A 26,477-nucleotide genomic window follows, 5' to 3' on the forward strand; every position below is an offset into this window, starting at 1 on the left:
GGAATGCATCTCAATCAACTAGGTGCAATACCCTGCATGTTGTCCCTAGTATGAATGGAAACATATGAACCCTAAGGCCAAGTTCACACATGCAGGAGTATGAGGTAAAAATCGGATAATAGGATTCTGAGGCAGGGAGGGAATGGATTGTTCAACTGCAGGTAGAGGATCGCATTTTGGAATTACTCCCGGCTGGGGGGGGGGGAGGAGGAGGAGGAGTAGTTTGGATTTATACCCCACCTTTCTCTCCTGTAAGGAGACTCCCCACAGCACACACCTTGTGAGGTAGGTGGGGCTGAGAGAGACCTGAGAGAACTGTCACTAGCCCAAGGGCATTCAGCAGGAAACACATCTGGTTCACCAGATAAGCCTCTGCCACTTGTGTGGAGGAGTGGGGAATCAAACCCAGTTCTCCAGATTAGAATCCACCTGCTCTTAACCACTACACCATGCTGGCTCCAGCAAGGAACTCCAGGGTTACTACACAGGGTTACTACAGGGTTACTACACAGAGGAAATGGCAAACCACCTCTGCTCATCTCTAGCCTGCTCTTAACCACTACACCATGCCGGCTAAGAAGGCTCAGCGCAACATGAGAGGAAAAGGCTGGAAAAGGCCCAAAACTAACAGTTCAAAACCAGCATCCTCTTGTCGCCTTGAAGTTCTCTCCTCCTGGGGGCTCCAGACAACTTTGTTCTCCTGCCTCTTCACATCCTCCCGCTACCCAAGGATACCATCTATTAGAGAGCAGTTGCTGTTTTCCTAGTTTATCATTAGCAAACAGACAAACCCTCTCTCAGTTTTGAAGTCTGTGAGGAGAGGCCACTGCAGAGTAAAAATTGCTTCAGACAGCAGGCACAGAAGGGCCTTCAGTAATGTGGATTTACGTTTGAAGAAAAGCTTGGTTTGAGAATCTGGGTGTGAGAAACGTGAAACCCGGGTTCAAGTCACTAAGTTAGTGACTTTCATTCAACCCGGGTTCAGCAAAATAAAATGGGTTGGAAGCATTTTGGGGGGGCGAGTTCTGTGGGAACTTCTCCCCCATAACACCTTTTTTCCACATCCCTGAACCCATTATATTTTTACTGTGTGGAATATCACCCATTATGTGACTGAAGTACAACAACCTCAATTTTGTCATTTTAGCTTCTAGGCAGAGTTCAGGCTTGATTTGACCTAGAACCCGTTTTGTTTTGTTGTTGTTTTGGCAGTCCACGGTATTTATAACATTCTCAACACCACATTTCAGAGGAACCAAATTTCTTCTTTGTCATCTTCCTTCATTGTCCAGTAGATAGGCCTGTTTGTTCTGACCTTCCTTACACAGTTTCACAATAGCAACTTTTTACAACAGATGTTTTTGACAGCCAGTAAATTAACCCAACGAGCAGGTAAAAGGCTAGACTAGGATCTGGAAGCAGTGGCGTACCGCCCATTGGGCAAAGTGGGCAGTTGACCAAGGTGCAGAAATTTTTCATCACGTGGGGGCGCCTAATGTCTAAGCCCCGCCCACTCTGGCTAAGCCCCGCCCACTATGTACGGTGACCCCCACGAGTCACCAGAGGCAGAGCAGGAGGATGGGGAGCTCCGCCTCCAGTTAACTTGGGCTGCTGGGGCTGTCCGGGAAGGGTGAGTGTCGCGGCCGGGCTGCTCCATCTATGAGGGGGCATCAAACTCAGGTTTTGCCCAGGACAGCAGTTTGCCTAGGTTTGCCACTGTCTGGAAGTTGCAGGTTTGAATCCCTACTCTGCCACATAGCTGGCTGGGTGACCTTGGGCTGGCTTTACTCTCTCAGCCTAACGTAGCCCACTGGATAAAATGGAGGTGTGAAAGGCTGAATATAAATTAAGTAAATAAACAAAGTTAAAGGAATCCAGAACCCTTTCTCTTAGCTGTATCCAGAGGAAGAGGGACATCATTTCAACAGGAATTATAATAATAATCCTAAAATCGCTAGATGCAATATAAAACGATGGACTTGATCCACAAGAAGGAAATTTGGAATAGAATATATAAAGCTATTAACTCTGCCTCTGGTCCCATTGACATTACCATTAAATTATATGAAAAATGTAGGAAAGGATCCTTGAGAGGGTATTTTGTATATAATAATGGCCGTTCGGATAAGCAACGTTAAGCATGAGAGATGCCACTGGGCCCCGTCAGCAATTGAGCAGGAAAATAAATTCTTTGAAGATGCAGTTATGTCAAAATGATCTGAAGGTGTCGGAAGGAAAAGGTAGGAAGACAAATTTGCAATTATTTGGTGCAAAATTGGATGGCTTTTGTTAAATAAGGCCCTGACACTCTCAAGAGAAGAATTATGCATTCAATTTCTCCTGATATATGTTATTATTAACTTCTGTCACTTCTAAGCGTCGCACTGTATTCTTTCTGTAAGCACTGCAACCTTTTAATGATACCTTTCGGTTAATAATGGTAATAATAACAAAACAGCAACATTCATAATAATGGGCCAGCTCAGTCCTTCCAAAAGATCTGACGTGACAAGAGTTCCCTTTTGTGTCTGTGTGTGTGGGAACGGGGGAAGGGTTGCCTGAAAAGAAACTCTGTGCATGCTCAAAAGCCAGTAAATACTTTCTAACAGTGAAGTCAAGTCGCAGCCGATTTATAGCAATCCCGTAGGATTTTTAAGGCAAGAGAGAAAGAAGGGTGTTTTGCCACTGCCTAGAGAGCCAGCGTGGAGATTGTAAGCCCCTTTCGAGGAGAGAAAAGGGGGGGGGTATAAATCCAAACTCTTCTTCTTCTGTGTATTGTCAAAGGCTTTCACAGCCGGAATCACTGGGGTGCTGTCTGGTTTCCGGGCTGTATGGCCGTGTTCTAGCAGCATTCTCTCCTAACGTTTCGCCTGCATCTGTGGCTGGCATCCTCTGTGGCTCAGATCCTCTGAAAATGCCAGATGCAGGCAAAACGTCAGGAGAGAATGCTGCTAAAACACGGCCATACAGCCCGGAAACCACACAGCTCCTGCTCCTCCTCCTCCTCCTCCTCCTCCTCCTCCTCCTTCTTCTTCTTCTTCTTCTTCTTCTTCTTCTTCTTCTTCTTCTTCTTCTTCTTATTATTATTATTATTATTATTATTATTATTATTATTATTATTATTATTATTCTAGTGAACCTAGACTACCTTGGTAGCTTCCAATACAAGTTCTAGCCAGAGTAATCCTGCTTAATTGCTGAGATCTGACAAGATGAACGAGCCTATAGTCATCAAGGTCATGGCCTTAGCTGGTGTTATTTGGAAAGATACGGTGGTATTTAAAAAAACAACCACCTCCTTGTGCTTTAGTGCGGTGTCAAACCATAATTTCGTCCATCATCTTCCCAAAGAACCAACCGGGATAAAGGCCTGTCAACACAGTGACAACCAGTCGGAACTTCTGTCTTTCTGGATGACTGCTGTGATGTCACAAGAGCCTAGCCATTCAGATTTTTTGGCACTGCCGTCGAATTACCTGTTCTGATGTGACCAAAGGACTTGGACCGACACCAATTGTTTTTTGAGCCCATCTCCCTGCAAGTTGTGTGAAGTTAACATAAACACCGACCCTACGCGCTCTCACAACTTTTTAAACAGAATAATGGAGTACCTCCCCTTCAAGAAAAGGCTGAAACATTTTTACTGACAGAGATTAATGAAAAGGTGTCAATAAGATCAATCATGACAGCATTTAATTGAATCGCTATATGGTTAATATAATAAGATTTGTGGTTTTTTCCTCTTATTAAAGTGTACAGACTTTAAAGAATTGAAGGAATATGTTGGATTTAGACGAATAAAGAGCAAACCGGATGTATTTTAAGGTTAGCAGGAAGTAATAATTAAGGTTGTAGAAATAATTTGAATTTTTTAAAAATGAAAGTGTTATCCTTCTATAAGTTTCTTAACTTAAGTGAGCTAATTATAACTGTGCTTTACTTAATGTGTGTTGTTCTGTAACTGTTCAGTCTGTAAGGTTTGTTTTTTCTTTTTTGTTTCTTTTTGTTAAGCGTTGTGTAGTGGTTAAGAGCAAGTACACTCTAATCTGGAGAACCGGGTTTGATTCCCCACTCTGCCGCTTGAGTTGTGGAGGCTTATCTGGGGAACTAAATTAGCCTCCAACACAGGCCAGCTGGGTGACCTTGGGCTAGTCACAGTTCTTTGGAGCTCTCTCAGCCCCACCTACCTCACAGGGTGTTTGTTATTGGGGGAAGGAGTTTGTAACCCCTTTGAGTCTCCTTACAGGACAGAAAGGGGGGGATTTAAATCCAACTCTTCTTCTTCTTAGAACTAAATAACTTCTTAAAACTAAAACTTCTTAAAACTAAAACTTCTTAAAACTTAAAACTAAAAAAAAGTGTCTAAAGAGGAATGAGGCAGAAATTAACCAAACGATGCACTGCATGAAGAAAGGGGATCATTTTCCCCCCTCAGAAATTGTGTTGTCAATTCCTGGACTTTTGGGGGATGGAATGTGGCGGGGGGTGGGGGGTGGGATTGAGTTTAGGGAAGGACTTCGGTGTGCCGTAATGCCACGGAGTCCATCTTTCAAAATAGCCCTTTTCTCCAAGGGAGCTAATCTCTGTCACTCGGAGATCCGTTGTAATTCCAGGAGATCAATAAACCTGATCTTCACACCATATAAAATGAATTTGTGGGATTCGCTGCCACAAGATATACGAACGGCTCTCTGCCTTAAAAGGGGATTACGCAAATCCCCAGTGTTTTTCAATAACTATTAGTATTCACGGCTGAACAGAGCTTGTCTGAGGGAGTATACCGTGGTTTCCACAGGGGAACAAACTTACGTGGTTTAGCCGTAGCTGGCTGCCAATAAAACGTTGCGACAAGTGGATTTTCACGTGGCAGGTTTCCACACAGTTTCTTGCCCCGTTCCCCCAATAGTGGACTAGGCCAGCTCAATCATATCGGCTTTCAGAAGCTAAGCGGGCCAGCTATGGTTAATACTTGGATAGGAGACCAGAAGAAGAAGAGTTTGGATTTATACCCCACCTTTCCCTCCTGTAAGGAGACTCAAGGTGGCCTACAAGCTCCTTTCCCTTCCTCTCCCCACAACAGACACCTTGTGAGGTAGGTGGGGCTGAGAGAGTGATGGGATTTGGCAAGTGCCAGTCACACAATCCAGTAATGAAGGAGTTAATTGTTGCATGCTAATTAGTTAGTGAGGTCAGAAGTCAGTGACCAGGTAATTGATACCTGTTGGTTGGGTGGGCTACATGCAGGTCTGCACCTAGGCTTTAGATATATCTTCTTTGTGTTGCACTCTGCACGTGCTCAGCCAGTTCAGTTCAGTCTATAGCGTAGTAGCCATGTAATAGTCTAAGCAGCAAGCTGGCTGTTGGTGCTAGCTAGTAAGAAAGATGTTTATTGTTTTTCTTCCAAGTTTCCCTTCCCTGTAGTAAGTAAACTTTATTTCAGTAAAGCAACTGGTCTCTGCCTCATTATTGCATTAACTATTGCATTATTGCATTAACTGCTAATTAAGTATTTGTCCACAAGACAGAGAGTTCCGAGAGAACTGTGGCCAGCAGGGGTTTGCGCCCTGTGGCTCTCCAGATGTTCATGGACTACAATTCCCATCAGCCCCTGCCAGCATGGCCATGAACATCTGGAGATCCACAGGTTGCAGACCCCTGGACAAGCCCAAGGTCACCCAGCAGGAATGTAGGAGTGCAGAAACACATCCGGTTCACCAGATAAGCCTCCGCCACTCAGGAGGAGGAGTGGGGAATCAAACCCAGTTCTCCAGATTAGAATCCACCTGCTCTTAACCACGACACCACGCTGGCTCCGGCAAGGAAGTCCAGAGTTACTACACAGAGGCAAGCAACGGCAAACCGCCTCTGCTCATCTCTAGCCTTGGAAATCCAACAGGGTCAACATAAGTCAGTTGCATCTTGTCGGTACTTTCCGCCGTCACTTCTAGAGACCCTGCGGATGTTTTCCTATTCTACGGGGGAGAAACTGAGGCAGTGAGGAAGAAGTCACTCACCCAAGCCGAAAGCAGAGAATCGTTTCTAACACACTCACTGTTAAGCGTCACCTTGAATGCCTTTTGATTGACAGCATATCTAGTCACTTCCAGGTTGGCAAAATCCCCAGCCGTTCCAGTCAGGTATCCTGTCCATAAAAGCGTCCATTAGGAGATGCTTCAGTGCAAAGTAATCCGGAACGAATGCCGTTAGAAGGGGGTGAGGGTGGACCACCCCCTCTTTCTGCCAATCACTCCCGCTGTCTGACAGGAAGGGACTGGACGGAAAAATGCATCTCCTTCCTGTTTTTCTTCACCACCAAGTGCTTTTTCTGTACTTTTTTTAAGAGCGGCAGACTCTAATCTGGTGAGCTGGATTTGTTTCTCTGCTCCTCTGCATGAAGCCTGCTGGGTGACCTTGGGCCAGTCACAGTTCTCTCAGAACTCTCTGAGCCCCACCTACCTCACCAGCAGAGGTGGGATCCAGCCGGTTCTCACAGGTTCCCGAGAGTAGGTGACTAATTATTTGTGTGTGCCGAGAGGGGGTTACTAATGGGTGATTTTGCCACGTGATTTTTGCCTTAAATTAAGCCTCCACTCCTCTCCAGCAATGCAAAAGCGGCGCAGAACTAGAAGCGAGGTTCCTAGCAGGAGGAAACGCGCCGAGCGGTGATCGGCGTGGCAGCCTGCGCCTGCGTGCATTTGTTTCCCGCCCAAGGACCGGTGCAGCGGCTGCGTCCTTGCCACAGCCCCGCCCAGGAATGCCCCGCCCCTGGAATGCCCGGCCACACCCCTGTTGTGCCCCGCCCAGCCCCATTGGCACTCTGCCACAGTTTGAATCCCACCACCATGGGAAACTGTTACCAAATTTTTCTGGGGTGCCCCATCCCCCATTGTTTCCAAAGGGAGCTAATAGTAGATGGGGCTACATTTTGAGGGTCCATAACTTTGGACCCCCTGAACCAAACTTCACCAAACCTAAAGATACTCTGAAATGTTGGTACTGCTAACATAAACATTTTCCTCCCTGACCAAAATCCAGTTTTGAAGGATTTTAACTCTTGTGTTTTAGCTTGGTTGCTGGTTGAGCTAAGGTTTTTGTACTTTTAAAGTTATTGTTGAGACCATATTGTTCTTGTTGACCCTCTTTTCCACTTCCAGAGCTAGTTTACTGTTTTTCTTAGAAATAAATATTCAAAAACATTTAACCGACTGATGCCTCAATTAATGTAATTTTATTGGTATCTATTTTTATTTTTGAAATTTGCCAGTAGCTGCTGCATTTCCCACCCTCGACTTATACGCGAGTCAATAAGTTTTCCCAGGTTTTTTGTGGCAAAATTAGGTGCCTCGACTTATATGCGGGTCGACTTATACACGAGTATATATGGGTATCTTGTAGCAACTACATTGAGTTAGGAATGCATCTCAATCAGCTAGATACAACCCCCCTGACACAAACAGGCATTCTATTGGCAGGCAACGCACCGGTCAGCTCTGTCCCAAGACCCCAGTAATGCTGCACCTGGGTTTTAAATCCAAATCGCTGTCTTTCTCAGTTCCGCGACTTGAAGAGCACTGATTGCATTTATGTTGGCTTAAATAGATGAAGTTTCTCTTGATCGCTACTACTAATGTGAGAGTAGCTTAGCGTGTTTAGAGAGAGTGCATTATCGGTCATTATGGCTGGCGGGAACCACAGCTGTGTTTGCCTTGGACACATTCGAGTCTTGCCTAGGCTCTATATCTTATATTTTTAGCCCCACTTGATTGGATGCGGCCGATCTATTTCGCTAACAGCGGACTTCTTCTGTCACAAGGGACATCTTGCATCGGCCGCTGTAGATTCACCCCTCTGGAGTTGATCTCAGGCGAGTCGCCCGTTCATCCAGAGACATCGAGAGCTCTTCCCTCCATCCCCAGACCACGCATCGAGGACCACTTGAGGCAAATCAAAGACTCGCTTGCAGAAATGAGGACTGCGAAACCCACCGCGGTCAGATTAATTTTGATGCCCTGTCGCAAAGAACAGGCCCACAAGAGCTTTGGAGAGAAATGCGCGCCGGTCTTGATGCTGCCGATTTAAATATGCTCTTAAAAATGACTCTCTTTAGAACGTCCGCAATTCTCAATCTGTTCTAAATCACCAACAGTGTCAGACCCCGCGAGCCATTCCCGTATCTCTCGCTTTTTCATCCCTCTCCTTTTCTCAAAACGCTAGTTACGGTTTTATCCTCCACATAACCCCGCAGCCCAAAGTTTCATGAGTTAATTATATACTTGGTGAAAAGGGAGCCTCCCTGGTCAATATTTTTACTGGCAGTTTTATCCCCTGATGTACAGGGTTTTTTTTCCAGAGGGGGGATCCAGCAGGTTCTCACAGGTTCCCAAGAGTAGGTTACTAATTATTTGTGTGTGCCGAGAGGGGGTCACTAATGGGTGATTTTGCCACGTGATTTTTGCCCAGATTAAGCCCCTCCTCTCCAGCGAAGTAGCGCTGAAGTGGAAGCTCCAGTCCTAACAGGAGGTGCACCCGGCGTCGCGTGGCAGCCCTCGCCTAAGGTGGGTGCATTCGTTTCCATGCAAGGACCAGCGCAGTGGCTGCATCCTTGCCACAGCCCCACCCAAGAATGCCTCGCCCCTGGAATGCCCGGCCATGCCCCCGTCGTGCCCCACCCAGCCCCATTGGCACTATGCCACAGTCTGAATCCCACCACCATGGGAACCGGTTACTAAAATTTTTGGATCCCACCACTGTTTTTTTTCCCTTGCAAAAACTGTTACTCCCACCATGGTTTAAAAGGGAGTTAGAGGGAGGGGCGTGTACTCCCCCTATTTACCAAAGATAGCCCCTCTTTTCTGGTGCCTGAGCCAGGAGTATCTTTGTCCCTCTTTTATCATAATGTTTGCCTTCTGGTTTTTAAAGAACGTGAATTGCCCCACAGGTAATTCTTCAAGGTTCCGCAAAATATTTAGATGTGGATGATTATTATTTAAATTTTGTTTAATATCACAAACGCCAGTCTTTCTGCTGGTTGTTGCAGTGGTGCATCTACAGAAAGCGGACCCCAGAGCAAGAACTGATTTTGCACCTGTCCTCGGTGTGAGTGTCCAGCTGGTGAGGGGGTCTAAGTGGCTTCCAGTACTTCCTCTACCCTGACCCGGAAGAGAACCGGAGCCTCTCCACCCCACTCCCACAGCTTCCTCTCACCAGCAGTGCTCCTGCCCAGAAGCGAAAGAGAGAGAGAAAAAGCGAAAGAGAAAGGGAGACAGAAAAAAGAGGGAAGGAGGGAGGGAGGGAGAGGGGGGGAGTAGTAGTAGTAGTAGTTTGGATTTATATCCCAACTTGTTCTCCTGTAAGGAGACTCAAGGTGGCTTACAATCTCTTTTCCCTTCCTCTCCCCACAACAGACACCTTGTGAGGTAGGTGGGGCTAAGATACGGTGACCAGATGTCCTGCTTTTGGCGGGACAGTCCCGCCTTAAAACAATTTGTCCTGCGTCCCGCGGGTTTTTTGAAGTGTCCTGATTTTTGGAAGGCTGCCGCACTGCCTTCTGGGCACACCCCAGCAACGCTGGCGTTAGTGCAGCAGCCCTCCCTGCGATGGCCGCAGGGCCGCACTGCCTTCTGGGGCGCAAAATTCTCGGTTTTCCGCCCTGTGCACAGGAGGCAGGAAGCAGTAAGCATGAAGGCAGTGCTTGCTAGCTGCGGCTCCCCATCTTGCTTGACGGCCACCCACCTACCCATCCGTCTTGGTTTACAAAGGTGACCATCTGGTCACCTTAGGCTAAGAGAGTCCTGAGAGAACTGTGACTGGCCCAAGGTCACCCAGCAGGAATGTAGGAGTGCGGAAACACACCTGGTTCACCCGATAAGCCCCTGCCACTCAGCTGGAGGAGTTGGGAATCAAACCCGGTTCTCCAGATTAGAATCCACCTGCTCTTAACCAGGCTGGCTCTCCCTTGCATCAAGAGGGAAGGAGAGAGACCATTAATTTGCTCTACCATATTTTTTAAAAAGCAGGTTTTCATATTTGTCACATTACAGTTTTCCTTTGAAGAATGGGAAATCATTTCCCACATGGGAAGATATTGGGTTTTTTGAAAAATTCATCAGGGGCTGGAGTGTCCCTACCGCTTGCCTTTCGGGATGGTGATCTAGACACCTGTCATGATCAGCCCTGGTATGATCCTGCCGTGTCTTTTGTCTCTTGCCCCGGAAGCGGGAAACTGCCTTTTTTCACTCCCCCTCCCAGCTGTGTTTCCATTTTCCTGCTTTGCTTCTCAGGCCTTCTCGGGCCTTATCCTGCTTTGCTTCTCAGGCCTTGACAGGACCGTTATGCTGAGCTTTAATAATTTTCCTCGGGGTAAGATTCAGCCCACATGGATCCTTGCACCCTGCAACCCTAACACTTCACACTGCTCGAGGAATTTAGGAAGTTATTAGTTATTTCAGAAAGGTGTTCATTATAAAGATAAAAAAGGACACTTGTGGGGTTAAAAATATGTGCTCTGACTCAACTGGAATGTTCTCGACACTAACAACCGGCCTTGGTGATTGACACTAGTTTGGCTCGAGAGTTGTATAATTTTCTGTTGATTAGGAGGACATTTGTGATTCATTCCTTGGAAAGCCTTTCCCGGAAACGTAGCCGTTCTCCTGTTGCCTCCTCTTCAAGGCTTTTGGAAAAAAGAGAATTGCGTCGAGCCTGCCAAGAGCTCTCGGCTTGGTTTTCAGGTGTTGATCTGAGCAAGATTCAAGACCGCCAGTACCTCAGAGTCCTTTATTCTGACCAGCAGGGACATCCTCTGCCACTGTGGCTGTTTTTTTCATGGCCAAATTGTACCGTTGTTCGCACGGGGAATATCCCAGTGTAGCCTGGCATTCTTCACAGTCCTCGAAGCTGTGCTGGGTCTGCCCCTCCGATGCACCGCCATTTGCCCTTTCCCCTGCGGGTTTCAAAAACCACCAAACTGGAGGCTCTTTAAAAATGCCCCAGTGTGACTCCACTCGCCTCTGTGGGCTTCCACTGCCGTGAAAACACCACGGCAGCTGAACTGGGGCCATATTTCCCGCCTCGCCGCTCTGGCCCGCGCCACCAATCAACAGGTGTTTGACAGAACCAGCGCCCTCCACACACTCACCCTGTTTAAAATCCATGTGCAGAAGAACCGGGGAGTTGCTCAGAATTAAAAAAACTGGGTGGAAAGTACTGCGGCATGAAAGATCCAGGATCTACCATGGGGCATTTTGACCATGCAAGAAGAACGTCCAGTTGTGCCACAAAGACATTATAAATTGTGTCTTGAAGACTGTGTGATCAATGTTTAGAATTATGTGTGTGAAGCCCCCCTGAGCCCGGCCTTGGCTGGGAAGGGCGAGGTATTAAATCTAATAAAATAAATAGACAGACAGACAGACCGACCGACAGACCGACCGACAGACCGACAGATAGATAGATAGATAGATAGATAGATAGATAGATAGATAGATAGATAGATAGATAGATAGATAGATAGATAGATAAGAACAAGCCAGCTGGATCAGACCAGAGTCCATCTAGTCCAGCTCTCTGCTACTCACGAGTGGCCCCCAGGTGCACTTTGGGGTGCGGGCTCACCTGCACGGAGGTGAAAAGCAATGGCCTTCTGCTGCTCGCTGCTCACTGAGCCACCCTGGTCTGCCACCAAGGCCTTTGCAATCCCTCAGATCCAAGGGAGGGATCAAGATTGGTAGCCATACATCGACTTCTCCTCCATAAATCTGTCCAAGCCCCTTTTAAAGCTATCCAGGTTAGTGGCCACCACCACCTCCTGTGGCAGCATATTCCAAACACCAATCACACGTTGCGTGAAGAAGTGTTTCCTTTTATTAGTCCTACATTTTCAATGAATGCCCCCTGGTTCTAGTATTGTGAGAAAGAGAGAAAAATTTCTCTCTGTTAACATTTTCTACCCCATGCATAATTTTATAGACTTCAATCCTATCCCCCCTCAGACGTCTCCTCTCCAAACTAAAGAGTCCCAAACGCTGCAGCCTCTCCTCATAAGGAAGGTGCTCCAGTCCCTCAATCATCCTCGTTGCCCTAAAGATAGATAGATAGATAGATAGATAGATAGATAGATAGATAGATAGAGAGAGAGAGAGAGAGAGAGAGAGAGATGATAGATAGATAGATAGATAGATAGATAGATAGATAGATAGATAGATAGATAGATAGATAGATAGATAGATAGATAGATAGATAGATAGATAGATAGATAGATAGATAGATAGATAGATAGTATATTCGGCTGCATGGAGTGGAAACCCATCTGAAGAAATAGCTAAAGGATTTGAAAAAAGGGATCTGTGACTTTCATAAGCTCATACCTGGCCAGAAAATATGTAAGTTTTTAAGGCTGCATCGGGTTCTTGCTCTTTTCTCCTAACCCCGCCCTCCCCAACCAAAAAACGCACAGAAATGGAAAACTCTATTGAAGAACATCGGCTGAAGTTGGCCAAGATGGCCAAGCTAACTTCATTGCTCAAATAGCTTAAGTAAGTTTATGAACTGAGTACTGTGAAAAAATGGGGAAAAAATAAATTGATGACCAATGTTTTTGAAGGTAATAGAGAAAAGTTAGACTCTCATGGTGTTTTACCTAGGAGGTTATTGCCCAAGGGCTAAAAAATTGTCCTCAGGGTTAATATTCGATGCAGAAGAAATGGGAAGTTCTGATGGAATAAATTCTTTGTAACTTGGTGAATTTTGTTCTTTGTGTGTAGCTTTTGGTGTTGGAAAGATTTTGAAGTACTGATAAAAAATGCAATCCCTAAAAAACCTGAACTTTGCTCAGGTTGTTGTTGAAGTTGAGTACACACACACACACACACACACACACACACACAGGCTTTTATTGGCATAAAAACGTAATTAATTGTCATAAGTAAAATGAGACATAGTTGATTAACATTAAAAAGTAATACAAAACAAAAGTATAAAAACACATAATATATGTTTTACGATACCTAAAATTAACACTTATCCCTAACAATGCAAAGGTTTATAGCTCCCTGTAGGAAACCAGCTACCCTTTCACACAGATCCGCAGAAGGGCTATTTAATAAAAAGGACGTCTTAGCTGCAATAGACGAGTCGACTCTCAGTGCAAGAACAGGGGTTAAAAACTTGGCCTGAATCCCAGCATAGAATGAGCGGAATGAAAGGTGTTGTACTGTTTCAATAGTTCCTGAATCACAAGGGCAGATTCTTTCTGCGTCTTCAACGCTAAGAGTTCATTCACAAATTCAGGACAATGGACAATGGAACCCCCCCCCCCCCCCCAAGACTGAATAGGGACCTAGAATTCTTACCTCACTACCTTACTAAACTACTTACTTTATCTTATTAAACATTTCTCCTTCATTGGAATCAAATTGATTGCATCTTGCATAGTACCTTTGCATTCTTTGCAACACCCCTCCCAACTTCAGACTGGGATATAAGGGGTCCGAATCATAGAATAGAATCATGGAGTTGGAAGATACCCCAAAGGCCATCAAGGCCATCAAGTCCAACCCCTTGTGTAGGCGCAGAAGGCATAAGAAGGATATACTCTGTTAAAAAGCAAAGGCTTTCTTCTTGCCCCCCCCCCCCATTACTTTCTTTCTGTAAGGGGGTGTTGGCAACCATAATGCAGCTGACCAAAGTAAAGATGCAGGCTTGAAAATCTATTCTTTTCCTGTTATTAGGCAAGCTTGATAGCCCAACAGAAGGCCCCTTGTTCAGAGTCATACAGAATGTGCAAATTCAACTGTTTTAAGGTCTCACTGTTCCCGACTAGATACCTTGAATTTGCCCTTCTTCTAGGAGACAGAAGAAAGAAACATGAAAATGTTTAGGTTCTTTGTCTAGGAAGAAGGGCAACAAAAGGCAATACAGATAAGAAAGAAACAGGCCCTAGTTCATCTTGCGTCAAAGAATCAGGTGCCGACATCTTCCAATAAGGGTCTTAGACAGCCCCAAATGTTTTTGGGGAAGGGAAAATCTCCACCTTTCTGTATGATTGATTGATGATGTGGGCATTTTGGGGGTGTATTCTTTTCTGCCATTTTGATGTAACCTGCTATAATGCTATAAAAGTAAGAACACACTGCCATTTTGGCTAGGCTCCTCTGATACTATTTTGCCCCAGTTGGCTGAATAAAATTCAAATTGATTTTATTCTGTATCGGCTTGAGCTTTCTTGAGCTTCTTTTACTTTATTGATTAACCCGTGTTAACACTTGCAATGCAGGAACACACCATCAGAGCACTCCTAACAGATGGCCATCCAGCCTCTCTTTAAAGACCTCCAAAGGAGACTCCACCACACTTCAAGGTAGTAGTGCATTCCACTGTCGAACAGCCCTACACTGTCAGGAAGTTTTTTCCTGATGTTTAGGTGAAATCCCTTTTCCTTCACCTTGAACCCATGACTCCTGGTCCTAGTCTCTGGAGCAGCAGAAAACAAGCTTGCTCCCTCACCAACATGGCATCCCTTCAGATATCTAAACATGGCTGACATGTCACCCTTTAACCTTCTTGTCACCAAACTAAACATCCCCAGCTCCCTAAGTCTCTCCTCGTAGGGCAGGAATTCCAGACCTTTGACCATTTTGACTGCCGTCCTCTGGACCCGTTCCGGCAGGTTTGATTCCACACTTCTCCACATGAGCAACACACTCTCATCTGGTGAACTGGATTTGTTTCCCCCTCTCTTCCACATGAAGCCTGCTGGATGACCTTGGTTCCAGTGACAGTTCTCTGTGAACTCTTTCAGGCCCACCTTCTTCTGTTTTTGGGGAGAGAAAGGGAAGGAGTTTGTAGGGAGCTTTGAGACTCCTTTCAGGAGAGAAAGGTGGGGTTTAAATCCAAACTCTCCTCTTCTTCTGGTCATAGTTCTCTCCAAACTCTCAGCCCCACCTCCTTGACAAGGTGTTTGTTGTGGGGAGGGGAAGGGAAGGAGTTTGTAAGATGCTTTGAGCCTCCTCATGGCTGAGGAAAGTGGGGTATAATAACCAACTCTTTTTCATTTATCATAAAGAAGCAACAGCCCTCAGTTTGCAAGGCCTGAACGATGCTGTTATCTAGGTTTTGAAGGACAAGGACGTTGCTTCATAAGGTTATCATAAGTTGGAAGCGACGTGAGGGCACTTCACACACACAATGAAGACAAGATCCATTCAGAAGAGGAAAGGATTCCATCAAAGTGGAGTGAAGCACCCCTTTGGCTGGAAATGAATGGGCAAAACAAGAGGAATAGCAGACAAAAAACCTCTGAAGAGCCGAGATGACTTTCCTTGTGAACCGGCCGCTCCCAAATCCTTTATTCAAGACAGGCTTTGCAGATCCGCATTTGCATAAGAATTGCAACTCAAATCGCTTCAAGCTGGAGCTTGCCTTTGAATCTGCACTAAAGAACGATATCTTGGAGTTGCGTTGCTGAATGTTTGGGGAGATAAATCTGGCCCCTAGTTTCATGCCAGTCTGTGCCCGTGTCATCCTGAATTGGACAGGGGTTGGATTAGATGGCCAATATATGCTCCCTTCCAGCTCTGTGATGCTGTGTATTGTCGAAGACTTTCATGGCCGGAAACACTATGCAGTGGTGGCGAACCTTTGGCACTCCAGATGTTATGGACTACAATTCCCATCAGCCTCTGCCAGCATGGCCAATTGGAAGCGACTTGAGGGCACTTCACACACACAATGAAGACAAGATCCATTCAAAAGAGGAAAGGATTGGCCATGCTGGCAGGGGCTGATGGGAATTGTAGTCTGTAACATCTGGAGTGCCAAAGGTTTGCCACCACGGCACTAGGGTGTTGTGGGTTTTCCGGGTTGTATGGCTGTGTTCTAGAAGTATTTTCCCTGACTTTTTGCCTGCCACAAATGCTGGCGAAAGGTCAGGAGAAAATGCTACTGGGACACGGCCATACAACCCAGAAAACCCACAACACTCTCTGTGATTCTGTATCATATACACCTTGGCTTTCCAAGATCCATGGTGCAATACTCAAGGGAACAGGTCTATCAACAGGTGCTGGGATACAGAATCTGGGATATCAGGTTCTTATAATGCTAATATTCTGTCCCTAAGCTTTTCTCCTGTGTTCCAATCAAGCGGATCCCATTCAGCATTTTGCTTTGCAATTATATCCTTCTGACTTCATTCTTTTCAACACCTGTCCCACTTCTGACCGTGATACAGGGACTCAGAGATCTCCCTTCAACTTGGATCTAACCAAGGGAGTTTTCCATTCACAAATGTTTCTACTCTGGAAATATTCTTGGACTTTTTTAGCCAGCTGGATGACCTTGGGCTAGTCACAGTTTTTCGGAGCTCTCTCGGGGGGAAGGAAAAGGAGATTGTAAGCCCCTTTGAGTCTCTTTACAGGAGAGAAAGGGGGTATAAATCTAACTCCTCCTGCTCCTGCTCCTGCTCCTGCTCCTGCTCCTGCTCCTGCTCTTCTTCTTCTTCTTCTTCTTCTTCTTCTTCTTCTTCTTCTTCTTCTTCTTCTTCTTCTTCTTCTTCTTCTTCTTCTTCTTCTTCTTCTTCTTCTTCTTCTTCTTCTTCTTCTTCTTGACTCGATTGCGCCCTTCTACTGAAGACCACCCAAAACTATGTTTATGGAGCCAGATAGGTTTATCAATGTCTGGGAGTCTTGATAGTCTTAAAATTGAACCTTCATACTCTGAAGCAGTATATCTGTGAATACACAATGATGCGGAGAACTCTCTCCATCATGGCATGAGTTTTCCTCATTTAGTCAGTAAGACAGTTTGGTGTTAAAAACATAAGAGAGATCTGGCAGGATTACACCATCCTACTTCTTGTACTTCTAGTCCAAGAACGTGTCTCAACAAACAGGGCACAGCATAACATATTTACTTTATTGTGGAGAACAGGATGAAATAGATGTGTGGATCTACTCTAGATGGGTAGCTGTGTTAGTCCATAGCAGCAAAATGAAACAAGATTAACTTGTTGACGTTCTTCAACAAAGGAACTTCAAAGGGAGAATCCAGTGTGAAATTGCTGAATTAGACTTCATTAGCAAGTTCAGGACTAGTTATTCCCTTCACCCTGCCTCAGATCTCCACAGGGACCTGGGATTCTTCACTCACTACAGGCACAGGTATCTTGCACAAGATATCTTACAGATGTCAATTGGTTCACCTGTACCGCAATAACTGTCTCTTGCATTTGCTTATCTGGCAGCAGTTTGTATATTCATCCTACTCTGCTTAGTATCTGATAACAGCTGGGAATTCTCACACCCACACTGAGTGAAACGATTACTCTTTGGATTGGATCTTGTTTTGAACTAGGCTATTTCCGTTGCATCTGTAAGTTGGTCCGATATATCTGATGGACTTCAGAACACACACCGTGGTGGCGAACCTTTGGCACTCCAGGGGCTGATGGGAATTGTAGTCCATAACATCTGGAGTGCCAAAGGTTCGCCACCACTGCCTAGGACATTATTTTTTTCTTCAAAGTCCTACTGTAAGATTTGGGCAGATTTGGGGTTTATGGAATGTATAAGATACTGGTGGCATCCTTAATTAGTTAATGTGCTATATGAGTTTTAAACAGACATACTGTTATTTTATACTATCACTTATACCATATCTGTCCATGGACTTCAGTGATGGGTGGGCAATAAGTAGACCGACCGACCGACCGACCGACCGACCGACCGACCGACCGACCGACCGACCGACCGACCGACAGACCGACAGACAGACAGACAGACAGACAGACAGACAGAATTTTGCACCCTGCTTTGGGTGCCCTCTCTGCCTGAGGCTAGATTATAGAATCATAAAGTTGGAATAGACCCCAAGGATCATCTAGTCCAGCCCCCTGCAGTGCAGGAACACACAATCAAAGCACTCCTGACAGAAAATCCAGCCTCTCTTTAAAAACCTCCAAAGAAGGAGACTCCACCACACTCAGAGGTAGTGCCTTCCACTGTCAAACAGCTCTGACTGTCGGGAAGTTTTTCCTGAAGTTTAGGTGAAATCTCTTTTCTTTCGCCTTGAACCCATGACTCCTGGTCCTAGTCTCTGGAGCAGCAGAAAACAAGCTTGCTCCCTCACCAACATGGCATCCCTTCAAATACCTAAACAGGGCTATCATGTCACCTCTTAACCTTCTCTTCACCAAACTAAACACCCTAAGCCTCTCTTCATAGGGCATGGATTCCAGACCTTTGACCATCTTGGTCGCCCTCCTCTGGACCCATTCCAGCTTGTCAATATCCTTCTTGAATTGGGTGACGACTTGAGCATCCTCAGTTGTGGTACCAAAGCTATCGAATTCGTCTTGAGGAGACTCTTCCGTTCCCTTCTGTTTGTTTTATTTATTCAGTTTAACCATTTGAATGCCATTTTCTGCCCGATCGGGTCCCAAGGCCTCAAACATGAAACCAGCAAAACATCTGAACAATTAAAACAACGTTTGATAAAATTCTGTCATCCTCTGCCAGCAAGTGAAGTCCTTTCCTTTTCGTCTGGCGTTCCCTCGCTGATTCTTACTGACTCTTCCTCCCGTTGGTATATTCGTGTGTTTTTCTTTTCATTGTCTTCCGATATTTATGTTGTTTCTCATCTTATTTGAATGTTTTGATTTTTCACCCCCTTGGGGACTCTAAGTGGGATGGGTAGGCGGCTTTAAAAGGTTTAACGTAAAACGAATAAAATGCGTATTTTAGATGAAAAGCAATTTGAAATGTAAAACAAAACAGATGGGATCTTGCTGAAGGCCTAGCCAGGAACGTGTGCCCTCTGAGTGGCCATTTTCAGCCATTTACGGGATACCTATTTCCTTCCGCACAGTAAGAACATAAGAACTAGCCTGCTGGATCAGACCAGAGTCCATCTAGTCCAGCACTCTGCTACTCGCAGTGGCCCACCAGTTGCCTTTGGGAGCTCACATGCAGGAGGTGAAAGCAATGGCCTTCTGCTGCTGCTGCTGCTGCTCCCGAGCACCTGGTCTGCCAAGGCCTTTGCAATCTCAGATCAAGGAGGATCAAGATTGGGAGCCATAGATCAACTTCTCCTCCATCAATCTGTCCAAGCCCTTTTTAAAGCTATCCAGGTTAGTGGCCATCACCACCTCCTGTGGCAGCCTATTCCAAACACCAATCACACGTTGCGTGAAGAAGTGTTTCCTTTTATTAGTCCTAATTCTTCCCCCCAGCATTTTCAATGAATGCCCCCTGGTTCTAGTATTGTGAGAAAGAGAGAAAAATTTATCTGTGTCAACATTTTCTACCCCATGCATACTTTTATAGACTTCAATCATATCCCCCCTCAGCCGTCTCCTCTCCAAACTAAAGAGTCCCAAACGCTGCAGCCTCTCCTCATAAGGAAGCTGTTTGTACCAGCTTTGTCCCCATGGATGCCAGCCTTCAGGTGATACTCGGAGATCCCTAAGGATTACAATTGAACTCCAGGGTCCCTTCCGCACATGCAGAATAATGCACTTCCAGTCCACTTTCACAATTGTTTGCAAGTGGATTTTGCTATTCTGCCCAGTAAAATCCAGCTGCAAAGCACATTGAACGTGCATTATTCTGCATGTGCGGAAGGGTGACAGACAGTGGTGGGATTCAGCAGGTGTGCACCAGTTCGGCAGAACCGGTTATTAAAATGGTGCTTGTAAACAACCGGTTGTTAAATTATTTGAATCCCACCACTGGTGCCAGCGGTCAGTTTATGTGATGAAAACAGCTATTTTTTAAAGATGGCTCTATTGCAAACTGCATACATAAAATAACACTTATATACAGTTCATTGTTTGTTACAATATCACACATAGTTTGTAATATAACTTTCAGGCAGAGGCTATTTTACATGGCTTTAATTTAGGCTGACCAGACGTCCCGCTTTTAGCGGGACAGTCCCACCTTAAAACAATTTGTCTCGTGTCCCGCGGGTTTTTTCAAGTGTCCCGATTTTTGGAAGGTTGCCTGCCGCACTGCCTTCTGGGGCGCAAGGCAGTGCGGCAGCCTCCTGCGCATGCAGCCGCAGGAGCGCACTGCCTTCTGGGGCGCTCTCGTTTCCCGCCCTGTTACAGGAGCACCCCAGAAGGCCATGCGCTCCTGAGGCTGCGCGCCCGCCCGCCCGCCCGCCTACCCGCCCGCCCGCCCGTCCTGGTTTACTTTAGTTAACAGAATACACTAAACAACCAAACTGAGGGCAGAGGCTTATCTGATGAACCATGTGTGTTTCCGCACTCCTACATTCCTGATGGCTGACCTTGGGCTAGTCCCAGTTCTCTCTGAACTCTCTCAGCCCCACCTGACTCACAAGGTGTCTGTTGTGGGGAGAGGAAGGGAAAGGGGTTTGTAGGCCATCTTGAATGTCCTTACAGGAGAGAAATGTGGGGTATAAATCCAAACTCTTCTTCTTCTTCATTAAATAACAACCTTTCATTTCTGGATTGGGGGTGTGCGCGCGGGTAGTCTCACCAATATTTTACCAAATGTTTAACCACTCCACAGTATTTTCCTCCCCTTCTTTCAGGAAGTACGCGCTTTCTAGCTGCCCAGGGAAATCGTTTTCCAAAAAGAAAGGCCCCGTGCTTCTGAAGTCAGCTGCCTCCCCGTTTTTCTCTGATGTTTAGACCGGCTGCTTGCTCTGGGTGTGCCCCAATGCTGGAAGGATGATGAAAGAAGAAAATAAATTCCTCCTTCTCACTTTCTCTGTCATTTGCAAGCTTGCCTAGATTAATATTATCGGCCCGGGCATGTTCCATCTGGTGAGCTGTCGTTGCATCATTCCGCTGCTGTTAGTGAAGTGGAGCGTCCATGTTCAGAAGAAGAAGAAGGAGAAGAAGAAGAAGAAGAAGAAGAGGAGGAGGAGGAGGAGGAGGAGGAGGAGGAAGAAGAAGAAGAAGAGGAAGAGGAAGAAGAGGAGGAGGAGGAGGAAGAAGAAGAAGAAGAAGAGTTTGGATTTATACCCCTTTTTCTCTCCTGCAGGAGACTCAAAGGGGCTGACAATCTCCTTGCCCTTCCCCCCTCACAACAAACACCCTGTGAGGTGGGTGGGGCTGAGAGAGCTCCGAGAAGCTGTGACTAGCCCAAGGTCACCCAGCTGGCATGTGTGGGAGTGCACAGGCTAATCTGAATTCCCCAGAGAAGCCTCCACAGCTCAGGCGGCAGAGCAGAGAATCAAACCCGGTTCCTCCAGATTAGATACATGAGCTCTTAACCTCCTACGCCACTGGGAATGCCGAGTGCCAGGGTGCAAACACCAAAGGGAAGGCTGGCGGCTTCAAGCCCTGCATGTGCTTCAAGCTCTGATGATACCAAATTAGGAAGGGTAGCTAATACCCTGGAGGACAAGGGCAGGATTCAAAATCATCTGGACAGATTAGAGAGCTGGGCCAAAACTAAATGAATGTCAACAGAGATAAACGTAAGATTCTGCACTTAGGCGGAAAAAAAAATGAAATGCACAGAGATAGGATGGGTGACACCTGGCTTGACAACACTGCATGTGAAAGTGATCCGGGAGTCTTAGTAGACCACAAACTGAACATGAGCCAGCAGTGTGATGCGGCAGCCAAGAAAGCCAATGCGATTCTGGGTTGTATCAATAGGAGTATGCACTGGTGGCGAACCTTTGGCACTCCAAATGTTATGGACTACAATTCCCATCAGCCCCTGCCAACATGGCCAATTGGCAATGCTGGCAGGGGCTGATGGGAATTGTTGTCCATAACATCTGGAGTGCCAAAGGTTCGCCACCACGGGAGTATAGTGTCTAGATGGAGGGAAGTAATTGTACCACTCTATTCTGCGTTGGTCAGACCTCACCTAGAGTACTGTGTTCAGTTCTGGGCACCGCAATTTAAGAAGGATATGGATAAGCTGGAACGTGTCCAGAGGAGGGCAACCAAAATGGTAAAAGGTCTGGAAGAGAGACTTAGGGAGCTGGGGATGTTTACTCTGGAGAAGCGAAGGTTTGGGGGGGGGCATAATAGCTATGTTTAAATATTTGGATGCCATGTCTAAGAGGGAACAAACTTGTTTTCTGCTGCCTCAGGGACTAGGACACAGAATAGTGGATTCAAGGTGAAGGAAAAGAGATTCTACCTAAACATTGGGAAGAACTTCCTGACAGTCAGGTCTGTTCGACAGTGGAATTCACTGCCTTGGAGAGTGGTGGAGTCTCTTTCTTTGGTGGCTTTTAAACAGAGGCTGGGTGAACATATATCAGGAGTGCTCTGATTATGTGTTCCTGCATAGCAGTGGGTTGGACTTGATGGCCCTTGGGGGTCTCTTCCAACTGTAGGATTCTATGTGGACTGCCAAAGAGCACCTTGTTTGGCCAGCTGGACTATATGGACTTACTGTATGATCCGGCAAGGCTTTTCTTAGGTTCTGTAGGTTTCACTTGAGAGTTTGGATTTAAATGACAAGTTGAAATGACCAGAAGTCAACAGTTAAATTGTGGTTTTGTTTTTGGCAAGGGACTCATATTCTTTGGGCATTTGTCCAAGGCCTGTTGGCGAACATGCAAAGGCCTCGGGCGATTTGTCCAAAGGCCTCTGGAAATATATCCCGGAGGTTCCTGGGGGCACATCTAGATGAGAGAATATTCAAAGACCTCAGGCTGAAAACATTTGCTTTTGGGTGTATGTGTAAAGATTTCGAGAGCACAGCCATATGCCTTTTGGGTGTATGTCAAATGCTTTGAAGTACATTATCTCAAGCTTTTAAAAGAATATGCAAAATAGGGTTGCAAACTTCTAGAAGGAGCCTGGAGTCGATTCCCCAGATTACAACTGATCTCTAGACAGAGATGGCTGCTTGGGAATTATACCGTATGGCATTATACCCTTCAGAGGTCTCTTTCTTCTCCCGCCCTGCTCCGCTCTCCCCAGACATCCTCCACAGAGCTGGAATTTCTCAAGCCAGATTAGATAACCCTTGTGATGCAAAGGTGTACGTCCAACAGCCTGGGTGAGCCTGTGTAAAAGCCACAGAGCTTGCATTGCCAACTCCAGTGTGGAGATTCCTGGAGATCTGAAAACAGTGCCTATGGTGTCTGGCACATGGTGGGGGATTTCATAAGAACATAAGAATGAGCCTGCTGGATCAGACCAGAGTCCATCTAGTCCAGCTCTCTGCTACTCGCAGTGGCCCACCAGGTGCCTTTGGGAGCTCACCTGCAGGATGTGAAAGCAAGGGCCTTCTGCGGCTGCTGCTGCTCCCGAGCACCTGGTCTGCTAAGACATTTGCAATCTCAAATCAAGGAGGATCAAGATTGGTATCCATAGATCGACTTCTCCTCCATAAATCTGTCCAAGCCCCTTTTCAAGCTATCCAGGTGAGTGGCCATCACCACCTCCTGTGGCAGCATATTCCAAACACCAATCACACGTTGCGTGAAGAAGTGTTTCCTTTTATTAGTCCTAGTTCTTCCCCCCAGCATTTTCAATGGATGCCCCCTGGTTCTAGTATTGTGAGAAAGAGGAAAAAATTTCTCTCTGTCAACATTTTCTACCCCATGCATAATTTTAGAGACTTCAATCATATCCCCCCTCAGCCGTCTCCTCTCCAAACTAAAGAGTCCCAAACGCTGCAGCCTCTCCTCATAAGGAAGGTGCTCCAGTCCCTCAATCATCCTCGTTGCCCTTCTCTGCACTTTTTCTATCTCTTCGATATCCTTTTTGAGATGTGGCGACCAGAACTGAACACAGGACTCCAAGTGCGGTCGCACCACGGCTTTATATAAGGGCATGACAATCCTTGCAGTTTTATTATCGACTCCTTTCCTAATGATCCCGAGCATAGAGTTTGCCTTTTTCACAGCTGCCATACATTGAGTGGACATTCCCATGGAACTATCCACTAAGACGCCTGGAATTTCACCTGGAATCTCTGGTATACCACACAGTCTGCCCTCTAACGCTGCCATTTTCTTCAGAAGAACGGAAGGGTTTTGATTTATACCCTGCCTTTCTCAACCAAACGAGTCTCAAAGTAGCTTACAAACTACGTTAAGCTATGTATGTTCGTCGTCCTGAGCCCAGCCTAGGCCAGGGCGGGGGGTATTAAATCAAATAAATAAACGTCCTTTCTGGTTGTGGTGGGTTTTCCGGGCTGTGTGGCCGTGGTCTGGTGGATCTTGTTCCTAACATTTCGCCTGCATCCGTGGCTGGCATCTTCAGAGGCGTATCACAGAGGGAAGTCTGTGACACGCTGTGCTTAGTCTGATGCCAGCCACAGATGCAGGCGAAACGTTAGGAACAAGATCCACCAGACCACGGCCACACAGCCCGGAAAACCCACCACAACCAGTTGAATCTGGCCGTGAAAGCCTTCAACAAAATGTCCTCTCTGCTGCCAACAGATAAGGCTGCTTGCCTGCCTTTACACGACAGCCCTTCAGATACTTCCAGAGAGCAATCACATCCCCCCTCAACCTCTTCTTCCCCAGACTGAACATTTGCCCGTCCCTCAGCCTTTCCTCATACGGCTTCGTCTCCAGGCCCCCGATCATCCTCATCTCTTTCCTCTGTCCCCTGCTCCATTTTGGCCGCATCTTTTTTACGCCTCTGGGCCTCCAGAGCTGCACACGGTACTCCGGGTGAGGCCTGACTAACGTAGGATAAGGGTAGGACAGCCCAAGAGAAAGCAGTCCAGCAAGCTTCCGTGTCAGAACGGAGACTTGAACCCGAGTCTCAAAGATCATACGTTGAAAATGCTGGGGGGAAGAATTAGGACTAATAAAAGGAAACACTTCTTCACACAACGTGTGATTGGTGTTTGGAATATGCTGCCGCAGGAGGTGGTGATGGCCACTCACCTGGATAGCTTTAAAAGGGGCTAGGACTGACCAGGTCCTCGGGAACAGCAGCAGCAGAAGGCCATTGCTTTCACCTCCTGCAGGTGAGCTCCCAAAGGCACCTGGTGGGCCACTGCGAGTAGCAGAGTGCTGGACTAGATGGACTCTGGTCTGATCCAGCAGGCTCTCTTTTATGTTCTTAAGGCCATTGCTTTCACCTCCTGCAGGCGAGCTCCCAAAGGCACCTGGTGGGCCACTGCGAGTAGCAGAGTGCTGGACTAGATGGACTCTGGTCTGATCCAGAAGGCTCTTCCTTATGTTCTTAAGGCCATTGCTTTCACCTCCTGCAGGTGAGGTCCCAAAGGCACCTGGTGGGCCACTGCGAGTAGCAGAGTGCTGGACTAGATAGACTCTGGTCTGATCCAGAAGGCTCTTCATGTTCTTAAGACCATTGCTTTCACCTCCTGCAGGTGAGGTCCCAAAGGCACCTGGTGGGCCACTGCGAGTAGCAGAGTGCTGGACTAGATGGACTCTGGTCTGATCCAGAAGGCTCTTCCTTATGTTCTTAAGGCCATTGCTTTCACCTCCTGCAGGTGAGCTCCCAAGGAGCATTCCTGGTGGGCCACTGCTAGTAGCAGAGAGTGCTGGACTAGATGGACTCTGGTCTGATCCAGAAGGCTCTTCATGTTCTTAAGGCCATTGCTTTCACCTCCTGCAGGTGAGCTCCCAAAGGCACCTGGTGGGCCACTGCGAGTAGCAGAGTGCTGGACTAGATGGACTCTGGTCTGATCCAGAAGCTGCTCCTTGCTCCTTATGTTCTTAAGGGGCCATTGCTTTCACCTCCTGCAGGTGAGGCTCCCAAAGGCACCTGGTGGGCCACTGCGAGTAGCATAGTGCTGGACTAGATGGACTCTGGTCTGATCCAGAAGGCTCTTCCTTATGTTCTTAAGGCCATTGCTTTCACCTCCTGCAGGTGAGCTCCCAAAGGCACCTGGTGGGCCACTGCGAGTAGCATAGTGCTGGACTAGATGGACTCTGGTCTGATCCAGAAGGCTCTTCCTTATGTTCTTAAGGCCACTGCTTTCACCTCCTGCAGGTGAGCTCCCAAAGGCACCTGGTGGAGCCTCACCAAGCGAGCTAGCATAGTGCTGGACTAGATGGACTCTGGTCTGGATCCAGAAGGCTCTTCCTTATGTTTCTTAAGGCCATTGCTTTCACTCTCCTGCAGGTGAGGTCCCAAAGAGCACCTGGTAGGGCCACTGTGAGTAGCAGAGTGCTGGACTAGATGGACTCCTGGTCTGATCCAGAAGGCTCTTCCCTTATGTTCTTACAGGCCATTGCTTTCACCGGCTGCAGGTGAGGTCCCAAAGGCAGCTGGTGGGCCACTCTCAAGCAGGTAGCATAGTGCTGGACTCAGATGGACTCCTGGTCTGATCCAGAAGGCTCTTGCCTTATGTTCTTAAGGCCATTGCTTTCACCTCCTGCAGGTGAGCTCCCAAAGGCACCTGGTGGGCCACTGTGAGTAGCAGAGTGCTGGACTAGATGGACTCTGGTCTGATCCAGAAGGCTCTTCCTTATGTTCTTAAGGTCATTGCTTTCACCTCCTGCAGGTGAGCTCCCAAAGGCACCTGGTAGGCCACTGCGAGTAGCAG

This window comes from Sphaerodactylus townsendi, unplaced genomic scaffold, assembly GCF_021028975.2.
Source record: "Sphaerodactylus townsendi isolate TG3544 unplaced genomic scaffold, MPM_Stown_v2.3 scaffold_24, whole genome shotgun sequence".
In the NCBI taxonomy this organism is placed as follows: domain Eukaryota; kingdom Metazoa; phylum Chordata; class Lepidosauria; order Squamata; family Sphaerodactylidae; genus Sphaerodactylus; species Sphaerodactylus townsendi.